The sequence below is a fragment of the Pristiophorus japonicus genome, unplaced genomic scaffold (assembly GCF_044704955.1).
Source record: "Pristiophorus japonicus isolate sPriJap1 unplaced genomic scaffold, sPriJap1.hap1 HAP1_SCAFFOLD_565, whole genome shotgun sequence".
Taxonomy (NCBI): Eukaryota; Metazoa; Chordata; class Chondrichthyes; family Pristiophoridae; genus Pristiophorus; species Pristiophorus japonicus.
The window spans coordinates 5,386-32,764 of NW_027254473.1; the positions used below are offsets into that span (position 1 = coordinate 5,386).

A 27,379-nucleotide genomic window follows, 5' to 3' on the forward strand; every position below is an offset into this window, starting at 1 on the left:
GGAGGGGGCGATAGAGAGGGGGAGAGAGCGATAGAGAGTGGGAGGGAGCGATAGAGAGGGGGAGAGAGCGATAGAGAGGGGGAGGGAGCGATAGAGAGGGGGAGGGAGCGATAGAGAGGGGGAGGGAGCGAGAGAGGGGGAGAAAGCGAGAGGGGGGATGAGCGAGAGAGAGGGGGGGAACGAGAGAGAGGGGGAAGAGGGAGAGAGAGGGGGAGCGAGAGGGGGAAGGAGCGAGAGGGGGAAGGAGCGAGAGGGGGAAGGAGCGAGAGGGGGGGGAAGGAGCGAGAGGGTGGGAGGGAGAGAGGGGGGGAAGGAGCGAGGGGTGGGAGGGAAGGAGCGAGAGGGGGAAGGAGCGAGGGGGGGGGAAGGAGCGAGAGGGGGGGGAAGGAGCGAGAGGGGGGGAAGGAGCGAGAGGGGGGGAAGGAGCGAGAGGGGGGGAAGGAGCGAGAGGGGGGGAAGGAGCGAGAGGGGGGGAAGGAGCGAGAGGGGGGGAAGGAGGGGGGAAGGAGCGAGAGGGGGGGAGGGAGAGAGGGGGGGAGGGAGAGAGGGAGAGAGGGGGGAAGGAGAGAGGGGGGGGAAGGAGCGAGAGGGGGGGAAGGAGCGAGAGGGGGGAAGGAGCGAGAGGGGGGGAAGGAGCGAGAGGGGGAGAAGGAGCGAGAGGGGGGGAAGGAGCGAGGGGTGGGAGGGAAGGAGCGAGAGGGGGAAGGAGCGAGTGGGGGGAAGGAGCGAGAGGGGGAGAAGGAGCGAGAGGGGGAGAAGGAGCGAGAGGGGGGGAAGGAGCGAGAGGGGGGGAAGGAGCGAGAGGGGGGGAAGGAGCGAGAGGGGGGGGAAGGAGCGAGAGGGGGGGGAAGGAGCGAGAGGGGGGGGAAGGAGCGAGAGGGGGGGAGGGAGAGAGGGGGGAGGGAGAGAGGGAGAAAAGAGAGACAGGGAGAAAAGAGAGACAGGGGGAAGAGAGAGATAGAGAGGAGAGGGGGGTGAGCGTGAGAGAGGGGAGGGAGAAAGGGGGAGTGAGAGAGGGGGGAGGGAGAGTGGGGCAGGGAAAGAGGGGGAGGGATCGAGAGAGGGGGAGGGAGCGAGCGAGAGCAAGAGAGAGGGGGAGGGAGCGATAGAGAGCGGGAGGGAGCGATAGAGAGGGGGAGGGAGCGATAGAGAGGGGGAGGGAGCGATAGAGAGGGGGAGGGAGCGATAGAGAGGGGGAGGGAGCGATAGAGAGGGGAAGGGAGCGATAGAGAGGGTGAGGGAGCGATAGAGGGGGATAGAGAGGGGGAGGGAGCGAGAGAGAGGGGGAGGGAGCGAGAGAGGGGGAGAAAGCGAGAGGGGGGATGAGCGAGAGAGAGGGGGGGAACGAGAGAGAGGGGGAAGAGGGAGAGAGAGGGGGAGCGAGAGGGGGAAGGAGCGAGAGGGGGAAGGAGCGAGAGGGGAAAGGAGCGAGAGGGGAAAGGAGCGAGAGGGGAAAGGAGCGAGAGGGGGAAGGAGCGAGAGGGGGAAGGAGGGAGGGGGGGGGGAGGGAGCGAGGGGGGAGGGGAGCGAGGAGGGGAGCGAGGGGGGGAGAGCGAGGAGGGAGGGAGCGAGGAGGTAGGGAGCGAGGAGGGAGGGAGCGAGGGGGGGAGCGAGGGGGGAGGGAGCGAGGGGTGAGCGAGAGAGGGAAGGAAGGAGCGAGAGAGGGAGGGAGGGAGAGAAAGCGGAGCGAGAGAGATGGGAGGGAAGGAGAGAAGGGAGAAGGGAGCAGGGAGAGAGAGAGGGGAGCAAGAGGGCGAGGGAGAGAGAGTGAGGGAGGGAGAGGCAAGGAGAGAGAGAGAGAGGGGGAAGGAGAGAGAGGGTGGGTGAGAGAGGGGGAGGAAAGAGGTGGCGGGGGAGAGGGGGCGGGAGAGAGAGAGAGGGGGAAGGAGAGAGAGAGGGGGAAGGAGAGAGAGAGGGGGAAGGGAGAGAGAGAGGGGGAAGGAGAGAGAGAGGGGGAAGGAGAGAGAGGGGGAGAGAGAGAGAGGGGGAGGGGGAGGGCGAGAGAGAGAGAGGGAGGGGGAGGGCGAGGGCGGGGGGGGGAGGGCGAGGGGGGGCGAGAGAGAGGGCGAGAGAGAAAGGGGGAGGGCGAGAGAGCGAGGGGGGAGGGCGAGAGAGCGAGGGGGAGGGAGCGAGAGCGAGGGGGAGGGAGCGAGAGAGAGGGGGAGGGAGCGAGAGAGAGGGGGAGGGAGCGAGAGAGAGGGGGGAGGGAGCGAGAGAGAGAGGGAGGGAGCGAGAGAGGGGGGAGGGAGCGAGAGAGAGGGGGAGGGAGCGAGAGAGAGGGGGAGGGAGCGAGAGAGAGGGGGAGGGAGCGAGAGAGAGGGGGAGGGAGCGAGAGAGAGGGGGAGGGTGCGAGAGAGAGGGGGAGGGTGCGAGAGAGAGGGGGAGGGTGCGAGAGAGAGGGGGAGGGAGCGAGAGAGAGGGGGAGGGAGCGAGAGAGAGGGGGAGGGAGCGAGAGAGAGGGGGAGGGAGCGAGAGAGAGGGGGAGGGAGCGAGAGAGAGGGGGAGGGAGCGAGAGAGGGGGAGGGAGCGAGAGAGAGGGGGAGGGAGCGAGAGAGGGGGAGGGAGCGAGAGAGAGGGGGAGGGAGCGAGAGAGAGGGGGAGGGAGCGAGAGAGAGGGGGTGGGAGCGAGAGAGAGGGGGAGGGAGCGAGAGAGAGGGGGAGGGAGCGAGAGAGAGGGGGGGGGGGAGCGAGAGAGAGGGGGAGGGAGCGAGAGAGAGGGGGAGGGAGCGAGAGAGGGGGAGGGAGCGAGAGGGGGAAGGAGCCAGAGGGGGCAGGAGCCAGAGGGGAAGGAGCCAGAGGGGGAAGGAGCGAGGTGGGGGAAGGAGCGAGGTGGGGGAGAATGAGGAGGAGGGAGAGAGAAAGGGCGGAGGGAGCGAGAGATGGGGTAGTGAGAGAGCAAGTGATAGAATTATCCCTCCCCTTATGCCAATGATGGTACGTACCAATATGGCGTCCCCACGAAGGAATTTGCGGGAGCTATGATGGACGCCGATCCGAAATCCGCCAATTTCACTTGTCCCGGCTCTGTTAGCAGGACATTCCCGGCCTTCACATCCCTACAGGGGAGCAGGAGGGAGCATGTAATACATTGTGGTCCCTCGGGACACCGACTCTCCCCGGGGTCCCTCCCACGGAGCACCGACTCTCCCCGGGGTACGGGTCCCTCCCACGGGGCACCGACTCTCCCCGGGGTACGGGTCCCTCCCACGGGGCACCGACTCTCCCCAGGGTATGGGTCTCCCCCACGGGGCACCGACTCTCCCCGGGTTACGGGTCTCCCCCACGGGGCACCGAATCTCCCCGGGGTACGGGTCTCCCCCACGGGGCACCGACTCTCCCCGGGGTACAGGTTCCCCACGTGGCACCGACTCTCCCCGGGGTAGGGGTCCCTCCCACGGGGCACCGAATCTCCCCGGGGTACGGGTCTCCCCCACGGGGCACCGACTCTCCCCGGGGTACAGGTTCCCCCACGTGGCACCGACTCTCCCCGGGGTAGGGGTCCCTCCCACGGGGCACCGAATCTCCCCGGGGTACGGGTCTCCCCCACGGGGCACCGACTCTCCCCGGGGTACAGGTTCCCCCCACGGGGCACTGACTCTCCCCGGGGTACGGGTCTCCCCCACGGGGCACCAACTCTCCCCGGGGTACAGGTTCCCCCCACGGGGCACCGAATCTCCCCAGGGTACGGGTCTCCCCCACGGGGCACCGACTCTCCCCGGGGTACGGGTCTCCCCCACGGGGCACCGACTCTCCCCGGGGTAGGGGTCCCTCCCACGGGGCACCGAATCTCCCCGGGGTACGGGTCTCCCCCACGGGGCACCGACTCTCCCCGGGGTACAGGTTCCCCCCACGGGGCACTGACTCTCCCCGGGGTACAGGTCTCCCCCACGGGGCACCGACTCTCCCCGGGGTACAGGTTCCCCCCACGGGGCACCGACTCTCCAAGGCTGTCTGACCCTGTGAGGATGTCCGATTCCAGCTGCCCACCCTCTGGATGTTTAACCCCCCCCACCCCGGGCAGTCTGGCCCCAGACCCCACACTCACCTGTGGATCATGTTGTGTGAGTGTAAGTACGCCAAGCCCTGCAGTGCTCCATGGGTAATGGCGGCAATCTCTATTTCTTGTAGCGGCTTCCTGTGAACTGCAACACGAGGAGAGCAGCGTCAGATGGTGGCCCAGACACCCAGGCACTCGGCCCAGACACCGGGCCCAGACACCCAGACACCGGGCCCAGACACCGGGCCTAGACAGCAGGCCAGACAACCAGACACTGGGCACAGGCACCGGGCCAGACACTCACACATCGGGCCCAGACACCCAGACGTCGGGCCCCGAAACCCAGACACATACACAGACACCGGTCCCTCAATGGACCGTCAATGGACGGTGACGGACTGGGCAGTGAGGGGGCTCTGAGGGTTTGGCTTGGGGCCGAGGGTCAGAGGGTGAAGGTCAGTGGTCACTGAGCGGGCCCTGTGGGTTTGGGTCAAATGGCGAGGGCCAATAGTCACTGAGCGGGCTTGGGACAAGGGTGAGTGGGTCAGTGGGTCCTGGGTCAGTGGGTCTCTGGGTCAGTGGGTCAGTGGGTCAGTGGGTCCAGGGTCAGTGGGTCCAGGGTCAGTGGGTCCAGGGTCAGTGGGTCTCTGGGTCATCACTGGGTCAGTGGGTCCAGGGTCAGTGGGTCCAGGGTCAGTGGGTCCAGGGTCAGTGGGTCTCTGGGTCAGTGGGTGCTGGGTCAGTGGGTCTCTGGGTCATCACTGGGTCAGTGGGTCCAGGGTCAGTGGGTCAGTGGGTCCAGGGTCAGTGGGTCCAGGGTCAGTGGGTCAGTGGGTCCAGGGTCAGTGGGTCCAGGGTCAGTCGGTCCAGGGTCAGTCGGTCCAGGGTCAGTCGGTCCAGGGTCAGTCGGTCCTGGGTCAGTCGGTCCTGGGTCAGTGGGTCCAGGGTCAGTGGGTCCTGGGTCAGTCGGTCCTGGGTCAGTGGGTCCCGGGTCAGTGGGTCCCGGGTCAGTGGGTCCCGGGTCAGTGGGTCCCGGGTCAGTGGGTCCCGGGTCAGTGGGTCCAGGGTCAGTGGGTCCAGGGTCAGTGGGTCCAGGGTCAGTGGGTCCTGGGTCAGTCGGTCCTGGGTCAGTCGGTCCTGGGTCAGTCGGTCCTGGGTCAGTGGGTCCTGGGTCAGTGGGTCCTGGGTCAGTGGGTCCAGGGTCAGTGGGTCCAGGGTCAGTGGGTCCAGGGTCAGTGGGTCCAGGGTCAGTGGGTCCAGGGTCAGTGGGTCCAGGGTCAGTGGGTCCTGGGTCAGTCAGTCCAGGGTCAGTGGGTCCTGGGTCAGTCGGTCCTGGGTCAGTCGGTCCTGGGTCAGTCGGTCCTGGGTCAATGTGTCCTGGGTCAATGGGTCCTGGGTCAATGGGTCATGGGTCAATGGGTCATGGGTCAATGGGTCATGGGTGCTGGGTCAGTGGGTCAGGGGTCAGTGGTTCCTCGGTCAGTGGATCTTGAGTCAGTGGGTCCTGAGTCAGTGGGTCCTGAGTCAGTGGGTCCTGAGTCAGTGGGTCCTGAGTCAGTGGGCACTGGGTCAGTGGACAGTGGGCGAGGGTCAGGGGGCGGTGGGGGACTGGACAGTGGGTGAGGATCATTGGGTCAGTGGGCAATGATCATTGGGTCAGTGGGCGAGGGTCAGGGAACGGTGGGGGACTGGACAGTGGGTGAGGATCATTGGGTCAGTGGGCAATGATCATTGGGTCAGTGGGCGAGGGTCAATGGGTGAGGGTCAGGGGGCGGTGGGGGACTGATCAGTGGGCGAGGATCATTGGGTCAGTGGGCGATGATCATTGGGTCAGTGGGCGAGGGTCGGGGGCGGTGGGGGACTGGACAGTGGGCGATGATCATTGGGACAGTGGGCGATGATCATTGGGTCAGTGGGCGAGGGTCAGGGGGCGGTGGGGGACTGGACAGTGAGCGATGATCATTGGGATAGTGGGCGATGATCATTGGGTCAGTGGGCGAGGGCCGGGGGTAGTGGGCGAGGGCCGGGGGCAGTGGGTGAGGGTCAGTGTGCGAGGGCCGGGGGCAGTGGGTGAGGGTCAGGGGGCGGTGGGGGACTGGACAGTGGGCGATGATCATTGGGACAGTGGGCGATGATCATTGGGTCAGTGGGTGAGGGTCAGTGTGCGAGGGCCGGGGGTAGTGGGTGAGGGTCAGGGGGCGGTGGGGGACTGGACAGTGGGCGAGGGCCGGGGGCAGTGGGTGAGGGTCAGTGTTCGAGGGCCGGGGGCAGCGGGTGAGGGTCAGGGGGCGGTGGGGGACTGGACAGTGTGCGAGGGCCGGGGGCAGTGGGTGAGGGTCAGTGTGCGAGGGCCGGGGGCAGCGGGTGAGGGTCAGGGGGCGGTGGAGGACTGGACAGTGGGCGAGGGGTGGTTAGTGGTTCAGGGGACAGCGGGATGAACACATGTACTCACCCTCCAGAAGGTCGGAGGCAGATCCCAGACAGTATTCCATTACCAGCTGAAAGAGAGAAAAATATCAGGGCTGAGGCTGGACAGGAGACAGCGAGGTACACAGGTTAGGGCTCAGGTGTCGGAGAGTGGTCAGGGGGTCCAGACAGGGGCCAAATCATTTATGTTGACCTTTATTGCAAGGGGGATGCAGTATAAGAGTCAGGAAGTCTTGCTGCAGTTGTGCAGGGCCCTGGTGAGCCCACAACTAGAGCACTGCGTACAGGTTTGGTCTGAGAAAGGATATATAGTGCACCTTGATTGATTCCATGGATGTGAGGGTTGTCCGAGGGAAGGCTGTGTAGATTGGGCCTGTCCTGTCTGGAGATTAGAAGAATGAGAGGGGATCTGATTGAAACATGAGATTGTGAGGAGGGTTGACAGGGTAGATGCAGGGAGGGTGTTTCCCCCGGGCTGGGGCACAGTCTCAAGATAAGGGCTCGGCCATTTAGGACTGAGAGGGGGAGAAATTTCTTCACTCAGGGGGGGGTGAGACTCTGTAATTCTCTGCCCCAGAGGACTATGGAGGCTCAGTCATTGAGTATATTCAGGGCTCAGATCGAGAAATGTTTGGACTCTCGGGGAATGGAGGGATATGGGGATTGGGCGGGAAAGTGGCGTGGAGGATGAAGATCAGCCGTGATCTCATTAAATGGTGGAGCAGGCTCGAGGGGCTGAACGGCCGACTCCTGCTCCAATACCTATGTTCTTCTGCTTGGGCTGGGGTCGATGGGGGATGGGTGGAGGTGGATGGGGATTGTTGGGGGGGGGGGGTCGATGGGGGATGGGTGGAGGTGGATGGGGATTGTTGGGGGGGATGGGTGGAGGTGGATGGGGATTGTTGGGGGGGGGGTCGATGGGGGATGGGTGGAGGTGGAGGGGATTGTTGGGGGGGGGGGGTCGATGGGGGATGGGTGGAGGTGGATGGGGATTGTTGGGGGGGAGGGTGGAGGTGGATGGGGATTGTTGGGGGGGGGGGTCGATGGGGGATGGGTGGAGGTGGATGGGGATTGTTGGGGGGGGGGTCGATGGGGGATGGGTGGAGGTGGATGGGGATTGTTGGGGGGGGGAGGTGGATGGGGATTGTTGGGGGGGGGGTCGATGGGGGATGGGTGGAGGTGGATGGGGATTGTTGGGGGGGGGAGGTGGATGGGGATTGTTGGGGGGGGGGTGGAGGTGGATGGGGATTGTTGGGGGGGGGAGGTGGATGGGGATTGTTGGGGGGGGGGGTGGAGGTGGATGGGGATTGTTGGGGGGGGGGTCGATGGGGGATGGGTGGAGGTGGATGGGGATTGTTGGGGGGGGGAGGTGGATGGGGATTGTTGGGGGGGGGGAGGTGGATGGGGATTGTTGGGGGGGGGAGGTGGATGGGGATTGTTGGGGGGGGGGTCGATGGGGGATGGGTGGAGGTGGATGGGGATTGTTGGGGGGGGGGGGGGGTCGATGGGGGATGGGTGGAGGTGGATGGGGATTGTTGGGGGGGGGGGGTCGATGGGGGATGGGTGGAGGTGGATGGGGATTGTTGGGGGGGGTCGATGGGGGATGGGTGGAGGTGGATGGGGATTGTTGGGGGGGGTCGATGGGGGGTGGGTGGAGGTGGATGGGGATTGTTGGGGGGGGAGTCGATGGGGGATGGGTGGAGGTGGATGGGGATTGTTGGGGGGGAGGGTGGAGGTGGATGGGGATTGTTGGGGGGGGGGTCGATGGGGGATGGGTGGAGGTGGATGGGGATTGTTGGGGGGGAGGGTGGAGGTGGATGGGGATTGTTGGGGGGGGGGTCGATGGGGGATGGGTGGAGGTGGATGGGGATTGTTGGGGGGGAGGGTGGAGGTGGATGGGGATTGTTGGGGGGGGGGGGGAGGTGGATGGGGATTGTTGGGGGGGGGGGTCGATGGGGGGTGGGTGGAGGTGGATGGGGATTGTTGGGGGGGGGGGGGTCGATGGTGGGGGGGGGAGGTGGATGGGGATTGTTGGGGGGGGTCGATGGGGGATGGGTGGAGGTGGATGGGGATTGTTGGGGGGGGTCGATGGGGGGTGGGTGGAGGTGGATGGGGATTGTTGGGGGGGGGGTCGATGGGGGATGGGTGGAGGTGGATGGGGATTGTTGGGGGGGAGGGTGGAGGTGGATGGGGATTGTTGGGGGGGGGTCGATGGGGGATGGGTGGAGGTGGATGGGGATTGTTGGGGGGGAGGGTGGAGGTGGATGGGGATTGTTGGGGGGGGGGGGGAGGTGGATGGGGATTGTTGGGGGGGGGAGAGGGTGGAGGTGGATGGGGATTGTTGCGGGGGGGGGGGTCGATGGGGGATGGGGATTGTTGGGGGGGAGGTCGATGGGGGTGGGTGGAGGTGGATGGGGATTGTTGGGGGGGGGTCGATGGGGGATGGTGGAGGTGGATGGGGATTGTTGGGGGGGGGGGTCGATGGGGGATGGGTGGAGGTGGATGGGGATTGTTGGGGGGGGGGGTCGATGGGGGATGGGTGGAGGTGGATGGGGATTGTTGGGGGGGGGGGTCGATGGGGGATGGGTGGAGGTGGATGGGGATTGTTGGGGGGGGGGGGTCGATGGGGGATGGGTGGAGGTGGATGGGGATTGTTGGGGGGGGGGGGGGGGGGGAAAGAGGGTGGAGGTGGATTGCCCGGGCCGGGGGAGGGGGGTGGGAGGTGTCTGTGTCGGGGTCGGGGTCGGGATCAGGCCCTCTCTCTGCCCCCTGTACCTACCCACGCCGTGTGTTCCCGGAGATAGCAGCCTTTGTACTCGATGGTGTTGGGATGCCGAAGATTTTGCAGAAATTTGACCTCCTTAATAATGTCCTGCCATTTCTATCAGGGAGAGAGAAGAGCAGTCAGACTCGCCTCGTATATACACAGACCCCTCGTAAAATATACGCAGACCCCTCGTAAAATATAGACAGACCCCCCCCCCGCATATACGCAGACCTCATGTAAAATATACACAGACCCCCCACATATACACAGACTCCCCTGCATATACAGACCCCGCGTAAAATACAGACACCCCAGCATATACACAGACCTCTCCCACAGATACAGATCCATTGTAAAATATACACAGCCCCACCCGCATATAAACAGACCCCTCGTAAAATATATACAGACCCTCTCGCATATACACAGAACCCACCCCGCACAGTATGCAGCCCCACTGGACAATATGCAGACCCCCCCACACAATACGCAAACCAACTGCACAATACATAGACCCGACGCATATACAGTCTCCCCGCACAATAGACGGACCTCCCCGCACAATACACAGACCCCCGCAGCATTTACACAGCCCCCCCACACAATAGTTGGGGAGAGGCGGGAACAGTGTCGGAGCGGCCTATAAAAGGCCCAGCGGGAGCTCGAGAGTCAGTGTCGGAGCAGCCTATAAAAGACCCAGCGGGAGCTCGAGAGTCAGTGTCGGAGCGGCCTATAAAGGCCCAGCGGGAGCAGTGTCGGAGCGGCCTATAAAAGGCCCAGCGGGAGCAGTGTCGGAGCAGCCTATAAAAGGCCCAGCGGGAGCAGTGTCGGAGCAGCCTATAAAAGGCCCAGCGGGAGCAGTGTCGGAGCAGCCTATAAAGGCCCAGCGGGAGCAGTGTCGGAGCGGCCTATAAAGGCCCAGCGGGAGCAGTGTCGGAGCAGCCTATAAAAGGCCCAGCGGGAGCAGTGTCGGAGCAGCCTATAAAAGGCCCAGCGGGAGCAGTGTCGGAGCAGCCTATAAAAGGCCCAGCGGGAGCAGTGTCGGAGCAGCCTATAAAAGGCCCAGCGGGAGCAGTGTCGGAGCAGCCTATAAAGGCCCAGCGGGAGCAGTGTCGGAGCAGCCTATAAAAGGCCCAGCGGGAGCAGTGTCGGAGCAGCCTATAAAAGGCCCAGCGGGAGCAGTGTCGGAGCAGCCTATAAAAGGCCCAGCGGGAGCAGTGTCGGAGCAGCCTATAAAGGCCCAGCGGGAGCAGTGTCGGAGCGGCCTATAAAAGGCCCAGCGGGAGCAGTGTCGGAGCGGCCTATAAAAGGCCCAGCGGGAGCAGTGTCGGAGCGGCCTATAAAAGGCCCAGCGGGAGCAGTGTCGGAGCGGCCTATAAAAGGCCCAGCGGGAGCAGTGTCGGAGCGGCCTATAAAAGGCCCAGCGGGAGCAGTGTCGGAGCGGCCTATAAAAGGCCCAGCGGGAGCAGTGTCGGAGCGGCCTATAAAAGGCCCAGCGGGAGCAGTGTCGGAGCGGCCTATAAAAGGCCCAGCGGGAGCAGTGTCGGAGCAGCCTATAAAAGCCCAGCGGGAGCAGTGTCGGAGCGGCCTATAAAAGGCCCAGCGGGAGCAGTGTCGGAGAGGCCTATAAAAGGCCCAGCGGGAGCAGTGTCGGAGCAGCCTATAAAAGGCCCAGCGGGAGCAGTGTCGGAGAGGCCTATAAAAGGCCCAGCGGGAGCAGTGTCGGAGCAGCCTATAAAAGGCCCAGCGGGAGCAGTGTCGGAGTGGCCTATAAAAGGCCCAGCGGGAGCAGTGTCGGAGAGGCCTATAAAAGGCCCAGCGGGAGCAGTGTCGGAGCAGCCTATAAAAGGCCCAGCGGGAGCAGTGTCGGAGCAGCCTATAAAAGGCCCAGCGGGAGCAGTGTCGGAGAGGCCTATAAAAGGCCCAGCGGGAGCAGTGTCGGAGCAGCCTATAAAAGGCCCAGCGGGAGCAGTGTCGGAGCAGCCTATAAAAGGCCCGGTGCAGCTACAGCGGGAGAGAAAGCAAAATAGAAGTAGAAAGGAATCAAAAGGTGACGTCACAGCCAATGGGGTAAGTGATTGGCTGGTGATTGGTGAGTAGCTTTCCTTTTTCTTTTTTATATCAGTAAGTGAACTGTAACATTGTTATTACCAATTTAAGGGTATCTAAGGGTTAAGGCATGGCAGGAGAGCTCGGTCACGTGATATGCTCCTCCTGTACCATGTGGGAACTCAGGGACACTTCCGGTGTCCCTGACGACTACATCTGCGGGAAGTGTATCCGCCTCGAGCTCCTGATGGTCCGCGTTGCGGAATTGGAGCCGAGGGTGGATTCACTCTGGAGCATCCACGATGCTGAGAATGACGTGAGTATCACGTGTAGTGAGTTGGTCTTACCGCAGGAGAAGGGTCCACAGCCAGATAGGGAATGGAAGACCAGCAGGAAGAGCAGTGCAAGGAAGGTAGTGCAGGGGTCCCCTGCGGTCATCCCCCTGCAAAACAGATACACCGATTTGAGTACTGTTGAGGGGGATGACTCATCAGGGGAGGGCAGCAGCAGCCAAGTTCATGGCACCGTGGCTGGCTCTGCTGCACAGGAGGGCAAGAAAAAGAGTGGGAGCGCGATAGTGATAAGGGATTCAATGGTGAGGGGAATAGATAGGCGTTTCTGCGGCCGCAACCGAGACTCCAGGATGGTATGTTGCCTCCCTGGTGCAAGGGTCAAGGATGTCTCGGAGCGGGTGCAGGACATTCTGAAATGGGAGGGAGAACAGCCAGTTGTCGTGGTGCACATTGGTACCAACGACATAGGTAAAAAAAAGGGATGAGGTCCTACGAAACGAATTTAAGCAGCTAGGAGCTAAATTAAAAAGTAGGACCTCAAAAGTAGTAATCTCGGGATTGCTACCAGTGCCACGTGTTAGTCAGAGTAGGAATCGCAGGATAGCGCAGATGAATACGTGGCTTGAGGAGTGGTGCAGCAGGGAGGGATTCAAATTCCTGGGGCAATGGAACCGGTTCTGGGGGAGGTGGGATCAGTACAAACCGGATGGTCTGCACCTGGGCAGGAGCGGAACCAATGTCCTAGGGGGAGTGTTTGCTAGTGCTGTTGGGGAGGAGTTAAACTAATATGGCAGGGGGATGGGAACCAATGCAGGGAGACAGAGGGAGACAAAAGGGAGGCAGAGGCAGGAGACAGAGGGGAGATGGAGGGGGGGGTGGGGGGCGGAGAGGCCCGGGGCGGGGAACAGGAAGGGCCACTGTGCGGCAGAATTCTAAAAGGACAAAGGGTGTTAAAAAAACAAGCCTGAAGGCTTTGTGTCTTAATGCAAGGAGTATCCGCAATAAGGTGGATGAATTAACTGTGCAAATAGATGTTAACAAATATGATGTGATTGGGATTACGGAGACGTGGCTCCAGGATGATCAGGGCTGGGAACTCAACATCCAGGGGTATTCAACATTCAGGAAGGATAGAATAAAAGGAAAAGGAGGTGGGGTAGCATTGCTGGTTAAAGAGGAGATTAATGCAATAGTTAGGAAAGACATTAGCTTGATATATACCCAGCTCTATATGGGTAGAGCTGCAGAACACCAAAGGGCAAAAAAACCTTAGTGGGAGTTGTGTACAGACCTCCAAACAGTAGTAGTGATGTTGGGGAGGGCATCAAACAGGAAATTAGGGGTGCATGCAATAAAGGTGCAGCAGTTATAATGGGTGACTTTAATATGCACATAGATTGGGCTAGCCAAACTGGAAGCAATACGGTGGAGGAGGATTTCCTGGAGTGCATAAGGGATGGTTTTCTAGACCAATATGTCGAGGAACCAACTAGGGGGGAGGCCATCTTAGACTGGGTGTTGTGTAATGAGAGAGGACTAATTAGCAATCTCATTGTGCGAGGCCCCTTGGGGAAGAGTGACCATAATATGGTGGAATTCTGCATTAGGATGGAGAATGAAACAGTTAATTCAGAGACCATGGTCCAGAACTTAAAGAAGGGTAACTTTGAAGGTATGAGGCGTGAATTGGCTAGGATAGATTGGCGAATGATACTTAAGGGGTTGACTGTGGATGGGCAATGGCAGACATTTAGAGACCGCATGGATGAATTACAATTGTACATTCCTGTCTGGCGTAAAAATAAAAAAGGGAAGGTGGCTCAACCGTGGCTATCAAGGATAGTATTAAAGCCAAGGAGGTGGCATACAAATTGGCCAGAAATAGCAGCGAACCTGGGGATTGGGAGAAATTTAGAACTCAGCAGAGGAGGACAAAGGGTTTGATTAGGGCAGGGAAAATGGAGTACGAGAAGAAGCTTGCAGGGAACATTAAGGCGGATTGCAAAAGTTTCTATAGGTATGTAAAGAGAAAAAGGTTAGTAAAGACAAACGTAGGTCCCCTGCAGTCAGAATCAGGGGAAGTCATAACGGGGAACAAAGAAATGGCAGACCAATTGAACAAGTACTTTGGTTCAGTATTCACTAAGGAGGACACAAACAACCTTCCGGATATAAAAGGGGTCAGAGGGTCTAGTAAGGAGGAGGAACTGAGGGAAATCTTTATTAGTCGGGAAATTGTGTTGGGGAAATTGATGGGATTGAAGGCCGATAAATCCCCAGGGCCTGATGGACTGCATTCCAGAGTACTTAAGGAGGTGGCCTTGGAAATAGCGGATGCATTGACAGTCATTTTCCAACATTCCATTGACTCTGGATCAGTTCCTATGGAGTGGAGGGTAGCCAATGTAACCCCACTTTTTAAAAAAGGAGGGAGAGAGAAAACAGGGAATTATAGACTGGTCAGCCTGACCTCAGTAGTGGGTAAAATGATGGAATCAATTATTAAGGATGTCATAGCAGTGCATTTGGAAAGAGGTGACATGATAGGTCCAAGTCAGCATGGATTTGTGAAGGGGAAATCATGCTTGACAAATCTTCTGGAATTTTTTGAGGATATTTCCAGTAAAGTGGACAAAGGAGAACCAGTTGATGTGGTATATTTGGACTTTCAGAAGGCTTTCGACAAGGTCCCACACAAGAGATTAATGTGCAAAGTTAAAGCACATGGGATTGGGGGTAGTGTGCTGACGTGGATTGAGAACTGGTTGTCAGACAGGAAGCAAAGAGTAGGAGTAAATGGGGACTTTTCAGAATGGCAGGCAGTGACTAGTGGGGTACCGCAAGGTTCTGTGCTGGGGCCCCAGCTGTTTACACTGTACATTAATGATTTAGATGAGGGGATTAAATGTAGTATCTCCAAATTTGCGGATGACACTAAGTTGGGTGGCAGTGTGAGCTGCGAGGAGGATGCTATGAGGCTGCAGAGTGACTTGGATAGGTTAGGTGAGTGGGCAAATGCATGGCAGATGAAGTATAATGTGGATAAATGTGAGATTATCCACTTTGGTGGTAAAAACAGAGAGACAGACTATTATCTGAATGGTGACAGATTTGAAAAGGGAAGGTGCAACGAGACCTGGGTGTCATGGTACATCAGTCATTGAAGGTTGGCATGCAGGTACAGCAGGCGGTTAAGAAAGCAAATGGCATGTTGGCCTTCATAGCGAGGGGATTTGAGTACAGGGGCAGGGAGGTGTTGCTACAGTTGTACAGGGCCTTGGTGAGGCCACACCTGGAGTATTGTGTACAGTTTTGGTCTCCTAACTTGAGGAAGGACATTCTTGCTATTGAGGGAGTGCAGCGAAGATTCACCAGACTGATTCCCGTGATGGTGGGACTGACCTATCAAGAAAGACTGGATCAACTGGGCTTGTATTCACTGGAGTTCAGAAGAATGAGAGGGGACCTCATAGAAACGTTTAAAATTCTGACGGGTTTAGACAGGTTAGATGCAGGAAGAATGTTCTCAATGTTGGGGAAGTCCAGAACCAGGGGTCACAGTCTAAGGATAAGGGGTAAGCCATTTAGGACCGAGATGAGGAGAGACTTCTTCACCCAGAGAGTGGTGAGCCTGTGGAATTCTCTGCCACAGAAAGTTGTTGGGGCCGGTTCACTAAATATGTTCAAAAGGGAGTTGAATGAAGTCCTTACTACTCAGGGGATCAAGGGGTATGGCGAGAAAGCAGGAAGGGGGTACTGAAGTTTCATGTTCAGCCATGAACTCATTGAATGGCGGTGTAGGCTAGAAGGGCTGAATGGCCTGCTCCTGCACCTATTTTCTATGTTTCTATATGCAGACCCCCCGCATATACGTAGACCCCCACACATACAGAGCCCCTGCACAATACAGACCCCCCGCATATAAACAAATCCACTCGCATATACGCAGAGCCCCCACACAATACACAGACCCCTCCACATATACAAAGACCTCCCCCGCATATACACGGACCCCTCGCACATACACGGACTCTCCCCTGCATACACAGGGACCACCCCGCACATACACGGACCACCTGTATATACACAGATCCCCGCACAATACTGACCACCTGCATATACACAGACCTCCCGCATATACAAAGAGCCCTCGCACAATATACAGACCCCCCCGTATATACAGACGCCCCGTGTATACACAGACTACCTGCATATACAGACTTCTCATATATACACGGACACCCCGTATATACACGGACCTCCAGCACAAACTCTGACCTCTGCATATAAACAGACCCTCTGCACAATACACACGCCTCCCCTCGCATATACACAGACCCCCTCGCATATACACAGACCCCGCATATAAACAGAGACCCCGCATATACACAAACCCACTCGCATATACACAGAGCCCCTGCACAATATACAGACCCCTGCATATATTCAAACCAACCGCACAATACAGACTACCCCGCATCTACACAGACCTCCCGCATATACAGACCCACTCGCATATACAGAGCCCCTGCACAATACACAGACCCCCCCCCCCCCGCATAATACAGATTACCCACACAATACACAGACCCCCCGCACACACAGACCTCCCATATATACACAGACCTCCCTTATGTACACGGACAACCCGCATATACACGGACAACCCGCACAAACACCAACCACCGCATATACAGAGCCCCCGCATGTTCACAAATCCTCTGCACAATACACAGACCCTCCCCGCACATATACAGACTTCCTGTATATACACGGACCCCCGGACAATATACAGAACACCCCGCATATACGCAGACCTCCCATATATACAAGAACACCCCACAAAATACAGACCTCTCGCACAAACACCGACCCTAGCATATACACAGATCCTCTGCATATACATAGCCCCCTTTATACAGACCCCCGCATGTACACAGACCCTCTGCACAATACATAGACTACCCCGCATATACAGACCCCTGTATATATACAGACCTCACGCTTATACATGGACACCCAGCATATACACGGACCTCCCGCACAATACATGGACCCCCCACATATACACAGATCCCCCACACATTTACAGACCCCCCCGGCATATACAGATCTCCTCATATACACAGACCCCCCGCATATACAGACACCCCACACAATACATAGATCCCCCGAATATGCACAGGCCCCCCCCCTGCATAAACACAGACACCCCGCATGTTCACAGACCCTCTGCACAATACACAGACCCCCCGCATATACACGGACCCCCCCACATATACACACACCTCCCCGCATATACAGCACCCCCGGATATATACAGATCCCCCGCATATACACGGCCCCCGCCCGCATATACATAGGCCCCTCGCATATACAGACAAACCGCATATACACAGACCACCCCACACGATACACAGACCCCCCGCACAATACACAGAACCCACCCCCGCATACACATGGACATCCCCGCACAATACAGACCCCTCCCCACATATACACACATCCCACGCATATACACAGACCCCACTCGCATATATACAGACCCCACTCGCATATACACGGACCCCCTAGCATATAGGCACCCCGCATCAACAGACCCCCCACCCCCGTATTTGCATAGATCCCCCATCCCGCACAATACACAGAACCCCCGCACAATACTCAGATCCCCCGTATATACAGACGTCACGCATATACAGACATACCGTATATAGACCCCCACATATACACAGACCCTCACCCGCATAAACACAGGCACCCCGTATATACACAGTCCTCCCCCACATATACACAGAACCCCGACCCCATATACACAGACCTCCCATCCCGCATATACACAGACCCCCCTTCCCACATATGCACACTCGCCCCGCATATAGATCCCCCGTATATACAAAGACCAGCCCCGCATATACAAAGACCACCCCCGCATATACACATCCCCGCTCGCATGTACATAGACCCCCTCGCATATATAGACGCCCCGCATATACACAGACACCCCCCGCATATACAAACCCCCACACCGGATATATGCAGACCCCCCGCATATACTCAGATCCCCCACATATACACGCCTGCCCGCGCACACAGACCCCTCGCATATACATGGCCCCCCACATGTACACGGATCCCCCGCAGATACACGGACCCCTTCCCGCATAGACACAGGCCCCCTCGCATATACACAGGCCCCCGCAGAATACACGGACGCCCCGCATATACAGATATCCTCATATACACAGACCCTCCCGCATATACAGACACCCCACACAATACATAGCCCAGCCCCGAATATGCACAGACCCCACCAGCATATGCTGACCCCTGGCATATGCACAGGCACCCCCGCATAAACACAGACCCCACCAGCATATGCAGACCCCTGGCATATGCACAGGCACCCCCGCATAAACACAGACCCCACCAGCATATGCAGACCCCTGGCATATACACAAGGCCCCCCCCCGCATAAACACAAGGCCCCCCCCCGCATAAAAACAGACCCCACCAGCATATGCAGACCCCTGGCATATACACAAGGCCCCCCCCCGCATAAAAATAGACCCCCGCATAAACACAGACACCCCCGCACATACAGACCCCTCCCGCATATACACAGATCCCTCCCACATGCACACATGCCACCCTGCATCTAGAGATCCTCCGTATATAGACACCCCCCGCATATACACAGATCCCCCCTGCATACAGCTTCCCCCCCCCCCCCGCATATACATGGCCCCCTGTATATACACGGATCCTCCCGCATATAGAGACAAACTGCATATACACAGAACCCCCCCCGCACATTACACAGACCACCTGCACAATACACAGTCACCCCGCACATACACAGACCCCGCCCCCCCGCATATACACGGACCCCCCCCCTGCATATACATGGAGCACCCTCCAAAATACAGACCCCTCCCCGCATATATGCAGACCTCTCTCATATATGCAGACCACCCGCATATACACAGACCTCCGCACAATACACAAGAACCCCCCCGGACAATACACAGATCCCCCCGTATATACAGACCTCACGCATATACATCCACACCCCGTATATACAGACCCCCCCCTGCATATACAGAGACCACCCAGCCCACATATACACACACCACCCCGCATATAGACAGAATGCCCCCATATATATATATATATATATATATACACGGACCCTCCCGCATATACGTGCACCTCCCGCACATACACGGACCCCCCGCACATCTGGCCTCCCCAACCCCCCGCACATACACTGACCCCCCGCACATACATGCCCCCCACATATACACGGACCCCCCCACCCCCGCATATACACAGACCCCCTGCATATACAGATCGCCTCATATACACAGACCCCCCCCGCATTTACATGGACTGCCCCCTCGCATAAAGACACAAACCACATATACACAGAACCCCCCCCCAAACAATACATAGACCCACCCGCATATACATGTGTTAATACGGATTCTTTTTCCCTCAATCTGGTTCAGCGAATACACTGACTCGAACACCGAAGCAGCTTATAACAAAGCAGACTTTATTCATTGTTTCACCGGCCGGGACTTATCAGAACAAAGGAACGCTCTCCCTCAGAGTGCGCTCACTTTCCTCGGACAAGCCCCGTTACAATGTAGGGGCGAGCCCCGTTACAATGTAGGGGCGCAACGGTTATACACTTTCGGTACGTAATACAATTGAGGGACATTCAGTTCACCCTATCCTTTTGTGATCCCTCCTTCCCTTTGTCCACTCATGAGCCGACACCTGGCCTTCCTTGCCCAATTAGATACGGGCAAGTGGTTATGTGTAATAACAACTGTTTTGCACAAAGAGCTATTCACCCATTGCTTGTTATTGCGACAATTTTACTGGCGTGACTAGTAACCAAGACCTTGAACAAGTCTGCTATTTGTGCCAATGTTGTAACATTTGCAGTCTGACATTCTTTTGGTTATCCTTCCATGATTCCTTTGTTCACTTCACTGTCTCCATTGCTATACATTTTCGCACATTCTCATTCGCCCCTTTTATCATTCCATGATAATCTTTAGGATTATTCCAGAAGTATCGCATTCAGCCGTTCGCACTCTCTTTCCTGATCCTCCTTGTCGAGTTGGTCTTTAGTTTTCTGGATCATAACCCGGGAGCCCATGGCCACAAGAGGGTTTTCTAATCTTGCCATCATGACTTTACAATAAAGGTTAAAGCAACCAATAATCAAGCAACAGGTAATTATTACTACGATGAGAATAATTGCCCCATGCATTAGATAGGATCCCCAGGATCCACCTAATAGCCAATCAAACCAGCTAGATCCTCCTGCTAGCGTGGATAACTTCTTTACCTCCCTTCTTATGTGATCAGCGAGATTGGTTATAGAAACATAGAAACATAGAAAAATAGGTGCAGGAGTAACCATTCGGCCCTTCTAGCCTGCACCGCCATTCAATGAGTTCATGGCTGAACATTCAACTTCAGTACCCCATTCCTGCTTTCTCGCCATACCCCTTGATCCCCCTAGTAGTAAGGACCTCATCTAACTCCTTTTTGAATATATTTAATGAATTGGCCTCAACAACTTTCTGTGATAGAGAATTCCACAGGTTCACCACTCTCTGGGTGAAGAAGTTCCTCCGCATCTCGGTCCTAAATGGCTTACCCCTTATCCTTAGACTGTGACCTCTGGTTCTGGACTTCCCCAACATTGGGAACATTCTTCCTGCATCTAACCTGTCTAACCCCGTCAGAATTTTAAATGTTTCTATGAGGACCCCTCTCATTCTTCTGAACTCCAGTGAATACAAGCCCAGTTGATCCAGTCTTTCTTGATAGGTCAGTCCCGCCATCCCGGGAATCAGTCTGGTGAACCTTCGCTGCACTCCCTCAATAGCAAGAATGTCCTTCCTCAGGTTAGGAGACCAAAACTGTACACAATACTCCAGGTGTGGCCTCACCAATGCCCTGTACAACTGTAGCAACACCTCCCTGCCCCTGTACTCAAATCCCCTTGCTATGAAGGCCAACATGCCATTTGCTTTCTTAACCGCCTGCTGCACCTGCATGCCAACCTTCAATGACTGATGTACCATGACACCCAGGTCTCTTTGCACCTCCCCTTTTCCTAATCTGTCACCATTCAGATAATAGTCTGTCTCTCTGTTTTTACCACCAAAGTGGATAACCTCACATTTATCCACATTATACTTCATCTGCCATGCATTTGCCCACTCACCTAACCTATCCAAGTCGCTCTGCAGCCTCACAGCATCCTCCTCGCAGCTCACACTGCCACCCAACTTAGTGTCATTCGCAAATTTGGAGATACTACATTTAATCCCCTCATCTAAATCATTAATGTACAGTGTAAACAGCTGGGGCCCCAGCACAGAACCTTGCGGTACCCCACTAGTCACTGCCTGCCATTCTGAAAAGACCCCATTTACTCCTACTCTTTGCTTCCTGTCTGACAACCAGTTCTCAATCCATGTCAGTACACTACCCCAAATCCCATGTGCTCTAACTTTGCACATTAATCTCTTGTGTGGGACCTTGTCGAACGCCTTCTGAAAGTCCAAATATACCACATCAACTGGTTCTCCCTTGTCCATTCTACTGGAAACATCCTCAAAAAATTCCAGAAGATTTGTCAAGCATGATTTCCCTTTCACAAATCCATGCTGACTTGGACCTATCATGTCACCTCTTTCCAAATGCACTGCTATGACATCCTTAATAATTGATTCCATCATTTTACCCACTACCGATGTCAGGCTGACCGGTCTATAATTCCCCGTTTTCTCTCTCCCTCCTTTTTTAAAAAGTGGGGTTACATTGGCTACCCTCCACTCCATAGGAACTGATCCAGAGTCAATGGAATGTTGGAAAATGACTGTCAACGCATCCACTATTTCCAAGGCCACCTCCTTAAGTACTCTGGGATGCAGTCCATCAGGCCCTGGGGATTTATCAGCCTTCAATCCCATCAATTTCCCCAACACAATTTCCCAGCTAATAAGGATTTCCCTCAGTTCCTCCTCCTTACTAGACCCCCTGACCCCTTTTATAACCGGAAGGTTGTTCGTGTCCTCCTTCGTGAATACCAAACCAAAGTACTTGTTCAATTGGTCCCCGTTATGACTTCCCCTGATTCTGACTGCAGGGGACCTACGTTTGTCTTTACTAACCTTTTTCTCTTTACATATCTATAGAACTTTTGCAATCCGTCTTAATGTTCCCTGCAAGCTTCTTCTCATACTCCATTTACCCTGCCCTAATCAAACTCTTTATCCTCCTCTGCTGAGTTCTAAATTTCTCCCAGTCCCCAGGTTCGCTGCTATTTCTGGCCAATTTGTATGCCACTTCCTTGGTTTTAATACTATCCCTGATTTCCCTTGATAGCCACGGTTGAGCCACCTTCCCTTTTTTATTTTTATGCCAGACAGGAATGTACAATTGTTGTAGTTCATCCATGCGGTCTCTAAATGTCTGCCATTGCCCATCCACAGTCAACCCCTTAAGTATCATTCGCCAATCTATCCTAGCCAATTCACGCCTCATACCTTCAAAGTTACCCTTCTTTAAGTTCTGGACCATGGTCTCTGAATTAACTGTTTCATTCTCCATCCCAATGCAGAATTCCACCATATTATGGTCACTCTTCCCCAAGGGGCCTCGCACAACGAGATTGCTAATTAATCCTCTCTCATTACATAACACCCAGTCTAAGATGGCCTCCCCCCTAGTTGGTTCCTCGACATATTGGTCTAAAAAACCATCCCTTATGCACTCCAGGAAATCCTCCTCCACCGTATTGCTTCCAGTTTGGCTAGCCCAATCTATGTGCATATTAAAGTCACCCATTATAACTGCTGCACCTTTATTGCACGCACCCCTAATTTCCTGTTTGATGCCCTCCCCAACATCACTACTACTGTTTGGAGGTCTGTACACAACTCCCACTAACGTTTTTTGCCCTTTGGTGTTCTGCAGCTCTACCCATATAGATTCCACATCATCCAAGCTAATGTCCTTCCTATCTATTGCCTTAATCTCCTCCTTAACCAACAATGCTACCCCCCCTCCTTTTCCTTTTATTCTATCCTTCCTGAATGTTGAATACCCCTGGATGTTGAGTTCCCAGCCCTGATCATCCTGGAGCCACGTCTCCGTAATCCCAATCACATCATATTTGTTAACATCTATTTGCACAGTTAATTCATCCACCTTATTGCGGATACTCCTTGCATTAAGACACAAAGCCTTTAGGCTTGCTTTTTTAACACCCTCTGTCCTTTTAGAATTTTGCTGTACAATGGCCCTTTTTGTTCTTTGCCTTGGGTTTCTCTGACCTCCACTTTTCCTCATCTCCTTTCTGTCTTTTGTTTTTGCCTCCTTTTTGTTTCCCTCTATCTCCCTGCATTGGTTCCCATCCCCCTGCCATATTAGTTTAACTCCTCCCCAACAGCATTAGCAAACACCCCCCCCGAGGACATTGGTTCTGGTCCTGCCCAGGTGCAGACCGTCCGGATTGTACTGGTCCCACCTCCCCCAGAACCGGTTCCAATGCCCCAGGAATTTGAATCCCTCCCTGCTGCACCACTGCTCAAGCCACGTATTCATCTGAGCTATCCTGCGATTCCTACTCTGACTAGCACGTGGCACTGGTAGCTATGTTTTCTGAATTATCGGGAATGTAAGTGCAACATTCAGATCCTATCAGGGCACACGTTCCCCCTTTCTCAGCTAACAGATAATCGAGGGCCATTCGGTTTTGTAATGCCACGGTCCGTATTGCTACCATTTCGGCCGTGATGTCTTCCAGAGCATCAGCAGTATAGTTAGCTATCTGTTCCAATACCCTCTCTAGGTTCTGTACTTCATCCTTGGTGCGTCCTATCCCGAATGGGACCATCATGACCCCAAAGAACCTTTCGGCGGGGGTGAGGGCTCGCCTGTGTCGGCTGGAGGCATGTGCTTCCACCAGGGTACGTGTTTTCCGCACAAATGGCACCACATATCCCAAATAGCAGGACCCTGTCCATCGCCTAGGTAACCAGGGATATGCCCTATGCCCGCACACAAAATACGTGCCGTTATACGCTGCCTTTTTATATATTGTGTTGGGGTCCCAAGACTGGGCCCACAGACCTCCACCTGTTTTATTCGGAAGGTGAGAGAGGATAGTGACTCGTGCGCCTGTTGTGATGTTGAGGTTGTGTGGGCAATCGCTGTACCCTATGATATGTCCCTTTCTGTTGGTGTCATTCCGGGTTAAACATGGTCCCGGTTGGCCTCCCAATCTCCGAGGTATTGGTCAGGACTAAGAATGGGGGTTCCTTTTTATGGTCATAGGGTGGTTGGTACCATCCCTGGAACGTTTGACTACTGGGGTACCCAGCACTCTCCCACTCGGTGACGTCCCCGTGGTTGTCCACACGGTAACGGTATGATGCTCCTCCTGCTCTCCGTGATCCCTCTCTTAACCCGCCTTTCATCTTTCGTATTTGCATTGGCCCCCCTCCTCTCATGCTAGTCTGGCTCAGAAGCCATCTGACAGTCTCAGTTAGGGTCAGTGGAACGGGGCGCAAAGGAATTCCCCCTTTGGAATGTATAGAGATATGTGAGCACACCCAGCAACTAGAAAAGTTCCCATTTCGCGCATAAACATAAGACATATACAAAAAGGTGTTTACATGGAGCTCTCGCTTCAGTCTCGCTTCCCACGCACTGCACTGGACGTACACCAACACTACTATACAGACTGTGGCACACAGACACAGTTTCATCTTATCGCTCTAGGTTAACAATTACTTGAGAACAAAATGTTTCTTGTAGCGTCTCTATGGACAAGGATAAATAGTCCGAATATTTTGCTGATTCAAAGAGCTCGGTTTTCTCGCCTCTCTTCTCAGGTCACCGTCGGTGTAGCTGGTTGTCTATCACTACGGGCAGGGATTCAAACTGTTCTCCTCGGGACCCACTCGGTTAGTCGGGACGCTCCTAGGAAGGACCTTATTCAGCTATGGAGAAGAGGAAGTCTGGAACAGAAACAGGGGTTAGGACAACCAGTAAAATAGGTTCGTTAAAGGGTGGTGAGCTTGCAGTGGTGCAGGTGAACTCAGGCACTTCTCCCCTCAACCTTAGCTGCAGTGGGAGTAGTGAGTAACACCTGAAAAGGCCCCTCCCATCGTGGCTCTAATCCCTTCCGAATCCATTTCTTAATCAGGACATACTTCCCTGGTGCCACGAGGGACAATTCGGGTAAAACTGGGAGGTCGCGGTGAGCATCTCGAACCTGGTTGTGGGCTATTCGCAGAGCCTGAGTCAGGGAAAGAACATAGGTGGTCATTTCCTCAGTCATGTGCTGGAATTGGACAGTAGAGGGGACATTCTGATTCCATGGGGTCCTAAGGGGTCTACCATAAATTACCTCAGCGGGGGTCAGTCTAGCCTTGCCGGTGGGAGTAGTTCGGATCTGGAATAGGGCTATGGGAAGGAGTTTGAGCCAATTGAGTCCGGTTGATGCTACCAGTTTTGAAAGCTTGGTTTTAAGAGTTTGATTAGCACGTTCAACTAGTCCCGCAGCTTTGGGTCGGTAGGCACAATGCAGCTGCTGGTTAATGCGCATCTGGGAACAGAATTCTTTGTTAACTTGGCCAATAAAGTGAGGGCCATTATCGGAACTCAGTCGAGCTGGGATACCGTATCTAGGAACAATTTCCCTCATTAACACTTTAACAACAGTTTGAGCCTTATTGTCCAGGGTAGGGTAAGCTTCAATCCATTTGTTAAACACATCTACTATTACTAACACATATTTGTAACACTGAACTCTTTGCAACTCAATGTAGTCCAACTGCAAGGTCTCAAAGGGACCTTCTGGTAGGGGCGTCTTACCCCAATCACAGGGGACTCCCTTCCCTGGATTATGTTGGCAAACAAGGCAGCGACTACTGATGTTCTGGGTCAGCGCCTGGAGTCTAAGGTGCCACCAAGTGGCCAAAAGTGTGTCACTTGTCCTTGCTCCACAATGAGTAGCAAAATGCATACGTTCAATAACCCATAGGGCCAACTCATCAGACATGCAAGTCTGTTCCGCGGGAGTGGTCCAGAGTTTAGAGACATTGTCATAAGTACATCCATAATCTTTCCACAACAGTTTATCTTTTTCAGGAGCGTACTCCTGTGCTTTAATGACGTCTTGGATGGTTGGCATTAGTTTTTCCGAGGCTAACTTATCCTTGGCAGGACTTTAGTCTGACTCATCTTTTATCCATGCATGTCGAGGTCACTCCGTGAAATCGGAGGTCAGGGTTAGGTTGGGTTTGTGGATTCCCCACCGTGGGGTACATTGGCTCTTTTGCCACAGGTGATGGTGCTATGGCTGTGCACTGTACTATCTGTATCTGTCTGGTCCCGTTTTTTTAAATCTCTTTCAGCTTATTTATCTTAGCCTTTTAACTCTTCAATTTGTTTTGTTTGAGTATCTATTACTTTATTGTATCAGGCAAGTATTATTACATAAGCTAGTTCTATTTTATTCTGAGTATCCCACCATTTCCTTTATCTGTCAGGTGAGTCTTTATTCTATTAAGAAATCCAAATTAATAATGTTCAGTATAAAAAGGCTGTCAATGGAAAGGGTTAACTCCTTTACAGGTTTGTAAGAAGACCTGAAGTCACGTAATCATCTGAAAAAAAATTTCTTTCAAGTCTTTGTGCCTTCAAAACTTGCTTAGAAATTAGGAATCCGTTAAACAGCAGAAATCATTAGTAAAGCCGTCATAATAAAAGTCTTCTCATCAGGAAAGGCAGCATTTTAGATTAAACTCCAAATTTTTTTTTTAAACTTCTAATTCAAGTACTTGCCAAAGATTTTTTTATTTTTTTAATTGATTTAAAACGAGACCACACATTTTTAATAGCTATTTGTTTACTGAAATTCAATTTAGTCATCAGCCTCGGTCAATGCAAGGCCAACCATTTGACTACGTAGTCTATCAATATCCTTTTCAGAGGTCCGAGTGGAGCTCTCGGTACGTTTTTCGTGCGCGCACTCTTTCTTTAATACATCTAGGGGTTTAACATGTCCTCCTTCCATTAATGAGAGTCCTAACTTAGTTGCGTTTTCCTGCCAACTTGACAGAAGTGATTCATCTTTTCAAACTGCAGTGGAACTTTTTCATAATTTAAAATCATTATCAATGGAGAGTGTCTTTTACCTCTTCCAAAATTTTTTCAATTAAGCCAATATCTTTTTCACAGCAAATATCAGCTAGTATTTAGTAAGTTATGTCCTTTTCCATCTCAGAACACTTTTTCCTTTCAGCACCTATTTAGTACGTTACGTTTTTTTTTTTAAAGATCTCCTTTCTTCAAATTAGGTTTTGTATTTTACACAGAGGGCTCGGGTCTCGGTAAATTTGTTAATTTAAAATCATCAGACAATCGAAGACACTTTTTCTTTCAAATTCGTTCAATTTGTTTTCTTTCAAGGTTGCGTCTTTTTCCCCCCCGTCTTTTCCATAACTAGAGGGGAGTCTGGCACGTAGGCTGAGAGGGCTGCTTTTCGTTATCTCAATTGTTCCAGTTTCAAGGTCGTTACAATGTCTCTTCTAAACTGCCAAAGCTTGCTGTTTTTAACATTTTCAAAAGTCCCTTTTACACCTTCGCAGATAGCTTGCCACTCGCCCAGGAGTTTGACCTGATCCCTGAAGGTATTTCTAGATTGTTTCCAAACCTTTTAGTTTTATATCTCCTATTTTCTTGAAGAGATCAGATTTAATATTTATTTAAAACCTTTTTTTGAGCTTAGAAGCTTTTTAA

The 27,379-nt window shown here is 54.5% G+C and overlaps 1 long non-coding RNA gene across 2 annotated transcripts; it reads right to left on the reverse strand.

Annotated features, from left to right (window-relative positions):
• Positions 1-2,947: 2,947 nt before the first annotated feature.
• On the reverse strand, positions 2,948-24,587 carry LOC139254646 (uncharacterized). 2 transcript variants are annotated; one of them, XR_011592033.1, is made up of 5 exons: positions 24,365-24,587; positions 9,204-9,305; positions 6,450-6,495; positions 4,046-4,142; positions 2,948-3,056 (listed from the first exon to the last, which is right to left on the reverse strand). It is a non-coding gene; the product is annotated as an uncharacterized lncRNA (long non-coding RNA). The 2 variants fall into 2 exon arrangements; XR_011592034.1 differs by lacking the exon at positions 24,365-24,587 and adding an exon at positions 11,588-11,654.
• Between the last annotated feature and the right edge of the window lie 2,792 nt (positions 24,588-27,379).